Source organism: Gossypium hirsutum, chromosome D08, assembly GCF_007990345.1.
Source record: "Gossypium hirsutum isolate 1008001.06 chromosome D08, Gossypium_hirsutum_v2.1, whole genome shotgun sequence".
NCBI lineage: Eukaryota > Viridiplantae > Streptophyta > Magnoliopsida > Malvales > Malvaceae > Gossypium > Gossypium hirsutum.
Window position 1 is genome coordinate 25,701,608 of NC_053444.1, and position 6,984 is coordinate 25,708,591.

Below are 6,984 nucleotides of genomic sequence, written 5' to 3' on the forward strand. Positions count from 1 at the left end.
CCTTCTTAAATATCCAAGAAAACACCCAAAAATCTTACCAATTTCATCATCTTCCTTGAGTGTGGGTTTCTTGGATTTGTGTTAAAAACTTCATTTTTCTTCCATCTAAGGTAATCGTTCACTTTCCCATTAGTTTTTAAAGTTATCTAGACTTTAAAATTAAGTTTTAGTTATAAAAATTGTATGTTTTACTTAAAACCCAAAAATCAGGTCATTAATGGTAGATTTTGGGTTTGTGGATTAAAACTTGAATTTAAAGTGTTTTTAAAACTTGTTGTAACTTGATTAGAAGGTTTCTCAACTTACTTTAAAGTTTCGTTAAGGATTTATCAGGTTTTAATGAATTTTCGTTGTTATGCCCAAAACTTGACGAAAATTTTTGATACCTTGAAACATGTAGTTTTGTGTAGTTTAAAGGTTGGAAATTAGTCATAGATGAATATGAAGATGAATGAAACTCATTTCGTACGAAAATATTAAGTGTAGGTTGAGTTATTGAAATTTTAAGTTTTTCATGCTAAACGGTTTAGCTACTTGAGAATGAAGTTTAGGCTTGTACTACGGTTGGTTTAAGTGAGTCCTTGGCTATTCCTTAACTATGTACATCATGTGATTGTTGTGTGTGAAGCCTCGAGCTCATTAGAGCCTACTACGAGTTGAAGGAAGAGCTAGTTCAAGCTCTCGATTTTCGGTGAAAGTTGTAATCAGTGAGTGTTTTGGAATCACTGCTCATAGATGATTCATTGTATAATTGGGAATTTAGATGTAGCCTAAACCCCTACTCTAAATTCTAGGGGTAAGTGTTCTCACACCTATGATTAAATGTGAAACATATTTGCTTGCGAACTTTTGAAATTGTGAAATTATGAACATATATGAGATGTTATGGTATATGCTATGAGCTTGTGATGATCGTTGTGAAAGTGAATATGAGGGTATGTTATTCATGCCATGTGACAATAACTATGTGGATTTTTTTTCATGCCATATGACAGAGATTATATTGTGCTACTAATGTGAATATGTAGTGAATATGTGCGAAAAATCGATAAGTAAATATATGATAATAATGTGGATAATTTGGCCTTGTGACCTTATGAGACCGGTGGATATAGTTGGCATGCCATAAGATTGTGAGTACTCACCTTTTTGTTGTGATATATGTAGGGTGTAGGTAAATGTGATCATGGGTTGGGCGGCTTGGCCCGGCCTGACGGCCCGCCTGAAATATGGGAGTGTTCGGGTAAAAATATAGGCTCGAAATATGGGTTTGGGTAAAAAACGAGGCCCATTTAGAAAACGAACCAGGCATCGGGCAAAATTTTTTTGGCCTGGGCCCGGCCCGGGCAGGCCCAAATATGATAAATATATATATTTTTTAAAATACATTTCCCATTAACCCATTTCCCCATTTCCCATTCCCCCTCTTCCACAGCCCTCCTCCCTTTTTCCCCAATTCGAAAATCAACCTTCACCTCCACCAATCCACCTCCACCGATCCACTTCCGGTCCTCCACGGCTCCACCTATTTCCAGAATCAGATGTTAGAGCGATGCTTCTAAGTCTTTTACCTTTGAATTTCAAAGGTATATTAACAGTGTTAACCCTAGTTTATTCGACTCAATTCTCATTAGACATTTAGTTAGATTTTTTTTCCTTTGTTTTATGATGCTTCTGTATTTGTAAATCTTCTGTCCTTGAATAATTTTTGAGCCGCAAGTCGCAACTCAAAACATTAATTTAGTAATTTTTTAAATTTTTAGTGCTGCTGGATTTTCATTTTCCTTTTCTTTGATTTGTCGTTTTCTCTGTTTCCAAACACACATACATACGCAGAGATTTGTTGTTTTATCTTCTAACAAACGGAAAGAAACGTAAATCAAACAGCTCTCTGCTATACAAAATTTCAGTCACCTCTATTTAAGGTAAAATTTCGATTGTCGATGAACCCTAGTTGTTGTAGTTTTGCTTCCTTTTTCAAATTAAAATTTATGTTGTTTCCTTTCTAGAGGTATAGAGAGTTTATCCATAAACTATCATTTGTTAATTTATTTTTTAAAATTGTATCTTTCTCAAATCTTCTAAAATTCAAGCAAAAGAGAATTATTAAAGTTTTTTCTCTTCTGGCACTTCAATTTCCTATTTTGTTTGGATGTTGTGGAAGTGTAAAAAGAGCTGTGATATATGGGATTTTCCGCTTCGTTTTTTTTTAATTTCCCATGAAGAATATTAAGTGAAAGAATGATTCCTTTTCTTTGTTGTACTTCTATTCGTGTTTAAATTGCTTCTGTTAGAGCTCTTTATTAATGCTTGATACATTTTTTATATAACCGATTTCTTGAATAGATGGATTATGTATGTACTAAGGAAAAAAGTGGTTTGATTTTCTCTAGGTTCTAGATAAAGCTGATCAAATGCTTGACATGGGATTTGAAGAGGATGTTCACTTTATATTGGGAAAGACTTGTTCTGGTATGTCTCTTTGTCGGTACATTGGAATTTTAAACTCCTAGAAGATGCTTAGATTAAAGCTTTTACTGATGCTTATGAGTAAACGCCACTAACCATTGATAACTTAAGGTTCAATCAAGCTAAAAAATATTGTTCTGTATCTTGGTAGAATAATGCAAGAGCAATTAGGTTGGAAATCCTCATGTTGCTTTTAACCTTTGCAGCTCGTCAGATGGTAATGTTCAGTGCTACATGGCTTGCAGTGGTTCATTAGTTAGCTCAGGAGTACATGGACCCTAATCCTGTTAAGGTAATTATCTGAAAGCTTGATGGTGTTGACATAGTTTCCTAAATATTTGAGAAAGTAATAAATTTGTTTTTAGGATTTGATTGGCTCAGAAGATTTAGCTGCCAACCATGATGTTATGCAGATAGTTGAGCTCTGATTTTATTTAACCGGTTAAACTATCTTTCATATCAACTTTTTTTGTATATATATAAATGCTTTTATTAACAGTTTGTTTTCTTATGTAGGTTTTAGATGATAGTGCACATTATGAGCGATTTACTGCATTTAAAATTTCTCTTCATTGGCTAAATAGAATGGGCAGCATTTAAAATTTGCACTTTTTTGTATGTGTTTGTTCTCTAACATTTTAATTAGGCTTCATTTAAATAAATAAGTTTGCAGATCCTTTCATTCCTTAAACTTAAAATGGTTCTTGAATTTTGATGCTATTATAAGTGATACGATCTCGGTTTAGTAGTTGAGTCCGAGTCGTTTGGTTCCCGATCGTAAACGAAGAAGTAGATTAGACGAGAAGGAGTTAGAATATATTTGTGTACAAAGAAGTAAGATAAGTTCGTGCAAAGTTGGATGTGGATTTGGTTTAAGTCAAAATGGTATGAATAGAATGGAAGAGTTCGGTTTAGGATAATTAAGAAATGGTATTTGGTTTTGGTACGTTTTGGTATTTGGGAATTGGTACGAAATGGTATGGAATTGGTATGAAATGGTATGGTATTTGGTACGAATTGGTAATGGTTCAAAGAGGTCAAGAATGAACCAACACTAAAGAAAAGTGTCGACCCGAAACTTATAGGACCTAAATGAATTGGAAATGGTTGAAAAGGACCTTGACCCGATACTTAGGAAAGTATGAACCAAAGGTATCAAAGGTGAACGCCACACTCGGGTTTAAGGAGTGATAAGTTCGGAAAAGACTCGGAAAGACGCCACTAAAAGCTTAGATAAGTCTTACGGGTCTCGAACGAAATTTGAGAGAAAAAAACCTCACAAATTTGGCAGCAATTCGCTAATTAAAATGTCAAAAGTTCTTTACAAAGTAAAAAAATTCAGCTATTTATAATAATCTCCTAAGCTAGCCGAATGGTCTCCTTCAATCCTTAAGGAGTAAGCAAATGAACCACTTGAATGTGCTAGCTAGATTCGGCTGAACTTGACAAGCTTCTAGAACTCCCATTGAACCTTGGTCACTTTGAATGGTGCATGAAGAAGTTAAATTCGGCCAATGTACATAAATGAACTCATTTAAGTTGTATCTTTTGCTGAAAAGTGACCAGCCATTAAGAGGGATTTGAATGGCCAAATGAAGTGTGAACACTCGGTTTTAAAGAGTCTTTGTGTGTGAACATTCCAAACCAAAAAGCCAAGAGTGTGAACTTCATGTGTGAACGGCATTATGCTGGTTCTTGAATCATTTAAAATCAGCTGAACATTCCTCATGCATGTAACGCCACATTCATTGAACCTATGATGCATGCACCTAGCTTAAATGCTTCCATCCAATTTGGCCAACCTACACAACATGAACAAATGAATTTAGTTGATCATTATTCAGCTGAATCATATTAAAAATGAAATTTAAACAACATTAATCCAAATAATTAAAACAAAACTCAATTAATTAAACTAAGTCTAATTATTTCAGTTTGGACAAGACACATTAAAACATGTATTAAGACTTATTTATAAGCTGTAGGAATTTAATTTGACTTAATAACATGTAAGAAAAACACAATTAATCATGCATAATTAAATCCAACCAGATTTGAGACAAATTAAATAGCAAAAATTATTTGAGCTGAATTTGCAAGTTTTGAGCTAAATTGAGCTGATTTGAGCTCATTGAGCTAAATTGGAAGTTAATTCAGCTCGTAGTAAAATGCATGGAGTGTTCTTCGAGTTGGTCCAAGCTTCTTCGATGTGCCCAACCAAAGTCTCGCCCCAAACTTTGTTAACTAAAGCCGAAACAGCCTCCTTGAATTGTTTGGCTCGTGATCGGGTGATGGGACCTTCAGGCAGCTCCAAAGGCTCCTTGCTCGAGCTAGATTGGACTTGAGGCGTGACCGTATCAATAAGTTTCACTTAGTTGTTGACTTTGAATTAGGCACATGAGCTATTTAAAACATGCGATAGTGCTAATCAATCTAATTTGATGATGTTAGTTTAACATGGCATTGAGATGGTCACTTGATATTCATGTGATTGCGAGTTATGTAACTAAATATATCATCTAGAATTGCTTGATGGCTCAAGTTGTTTGAGTTTAAAAGTTCAAAATCAGTTGTGGATACTTAATTGCATTAGAATTTAAGTACTTTTTATTGGTTCAATTTTGAGCTTTTTTTATGTTCTTTTTTTCATTTAATTTCAAGAGTCAAATCTGTTGTTTAATTGAGTTGATTTTGTTTTGCATGAGTTAATTTACTAAAAAACAGGCTAGATTGGGCCAAGCTCGGGCTTAGGAATTTTTTCTCGGGTCGGGCCTGGATAAAATTTCTGGCCCATTTTTGGGCCGGGCCTAGGAAGCTGGCCGAAAATTTTTCCTAGGCCTCGCCAAAACCCGGCTTGGCCCGGCCCATGATCACCTCTAGGTGTAGGGTGTTACAAGATTTTCTTAACACCCTAGAATAAATCGTAATATAATTTATTTAAATTACTAAGTAGACCCATTAGCGTAGGAATTAATCTTTGTCTAGTCTCACCTCCCTTTGAACAATCCTCGGAGTACTTGCATACTTCATTGTAAAACTATATTACAACATGTCTCGTATACTTACAGACATCGCCTTCATTCACATCTTTAATAGAAATATTCTCACTTCCGACGTTGGTGCATCGGAAGGCGGTCAAGTTGTTGGCGTCGTTGCCGGGAAGGCAACACCACTGAATCGATTTTAATTTTTGTGCTTAATAGGATAGTTAGGAAATTTTTAAGTTATAGATACGATTTATATTTTCTTTTTCTTTTTATTAGTTTAATTTGCTAACTTTTTTGTTACTTTGTGGATCTCACTGTATGACTCAGAGTAAAGGCACACCTATAGAGCCAACCACTGATCCAAAAAGACTAATATGTAGATATCGTTGACAGCAAAAACAACAGATGCAAAATAACTCGCCTACTGTAGTTGATCTACCACAAGATAATATCCTTTTCAATGATTCTAACTTGCCAGATCTACCACCACCACCATAATTACCAATAGAGCCACAAATGGCTCGAGAGGAATGCATTCTAAGAGACTATGTGCTACTGACTCTCGATGCGGTACAAGGTAGTATCACGAGGCCGACTATTATAACCAATAATTTTGAAATAAAGTCGACCATGATCCAAATGATTCAAAACAACCTGCAATTTAAAGAAACTATGACAGAAGACCCAAATTAGCACCTAAAATGGTTTCCCCAACTTTGTGATACTTTTAAATTTAACGGGGTCACCGATGATGCTATTTATCTTCAGTTATTCTCCTTCTCCTTAATAGATAACGTTTTCTCTTTGTTAGATTCAGAGGCACAAGGATCTATCATCACATGGAATGAACTAGCAGAAAAACTCATCTACAAGATCTTTCCTATTGGTAACACTGTCAACTGAGAAGAAAGAATGCAACATTTAAAAAGATGGAAGGAGAGAGTTTTCACGAAGCCTGAGAGCGATTTAAGTCACTAGTACAAAGATTCCCTCACCATGGTTTATCTGAATGGTTATGGTTACAAATGTTCTACAATGGGCTGGATGCACATTCTAGGTCAAGACTAGATGGAGCTATAGGAGGAGCCTTGATGAATCGTATGTCCGAAGAAACCTATCAATTGATAGAAAATATGACGATGGATTCCTACCATTGGCTTAACGAGAGATTCAATTACAGTCCAAGACCATCTACGGTCAAAGTTGTCCATAAAGAAGATAAGTACCAACAAATATTGGACAAGCTTAACCGATTAGAATCCATATTCAATAGGTCCATGATGCACGAGGCAGCTAGAATAATCGGCCTGTACCTTGAGACCCAAGCCGAGGATGGAAATTACATTGGGAATAAGGTGAAAATCCCTATTCAAACACTTATAATCCTGGCTGGAGAGACCACCCAATCTAAGATGGGGTGGTAATCAAGGAGGAGGTAGCAATTCTAATTAGAATAGACAAAATATTACTTACCAACCTTTTTACTTGTAGAAAACTCAGGAAAGGGCCAACCCCAATGACCATACTA

The 6,984-nt window shown here is 35.4% G+C and overlaps 1 long non-coding RNA gene and 1 other non-coding gene across 2 annotated transcripts; one reads left to right on the forward strand and one right to left on the reverse strand.

Annotated features, from left to right (window-relative positions):
- The first annotated feature begins 1,426 nt into the window (after nucleotides 1-1,426).
- LOC121220396 (uncharacterized) lies at nucleotides 1,427-3,175 on the forward strand. Its single transcript, XR_005917599.1, has 3 exons — nucleotides 1,427-1,586; nucleotides 2,394-2,472; nucleotides 2,676-3,175. It is a non-coding gene; the product is annotated as an uncharacterized lncRNA (long non-coding RNA).
- A 3,177-nt stretch (nucleotides 3,176-6,352) lies between these two features.
- LOC121220596 (small nucleolar RNA R71) lies at nucleotides 6,353-6,459 on the reverse strand. The gene has a single exon (XR_005917817.1). It is a non-coding gene; the product is annotated as a small nucleolar RNA R71 (small nucleolar RNA).
- Between the last annotated feature and the right edge of the window lie 525 nt (nucleotides 6,460-6,984).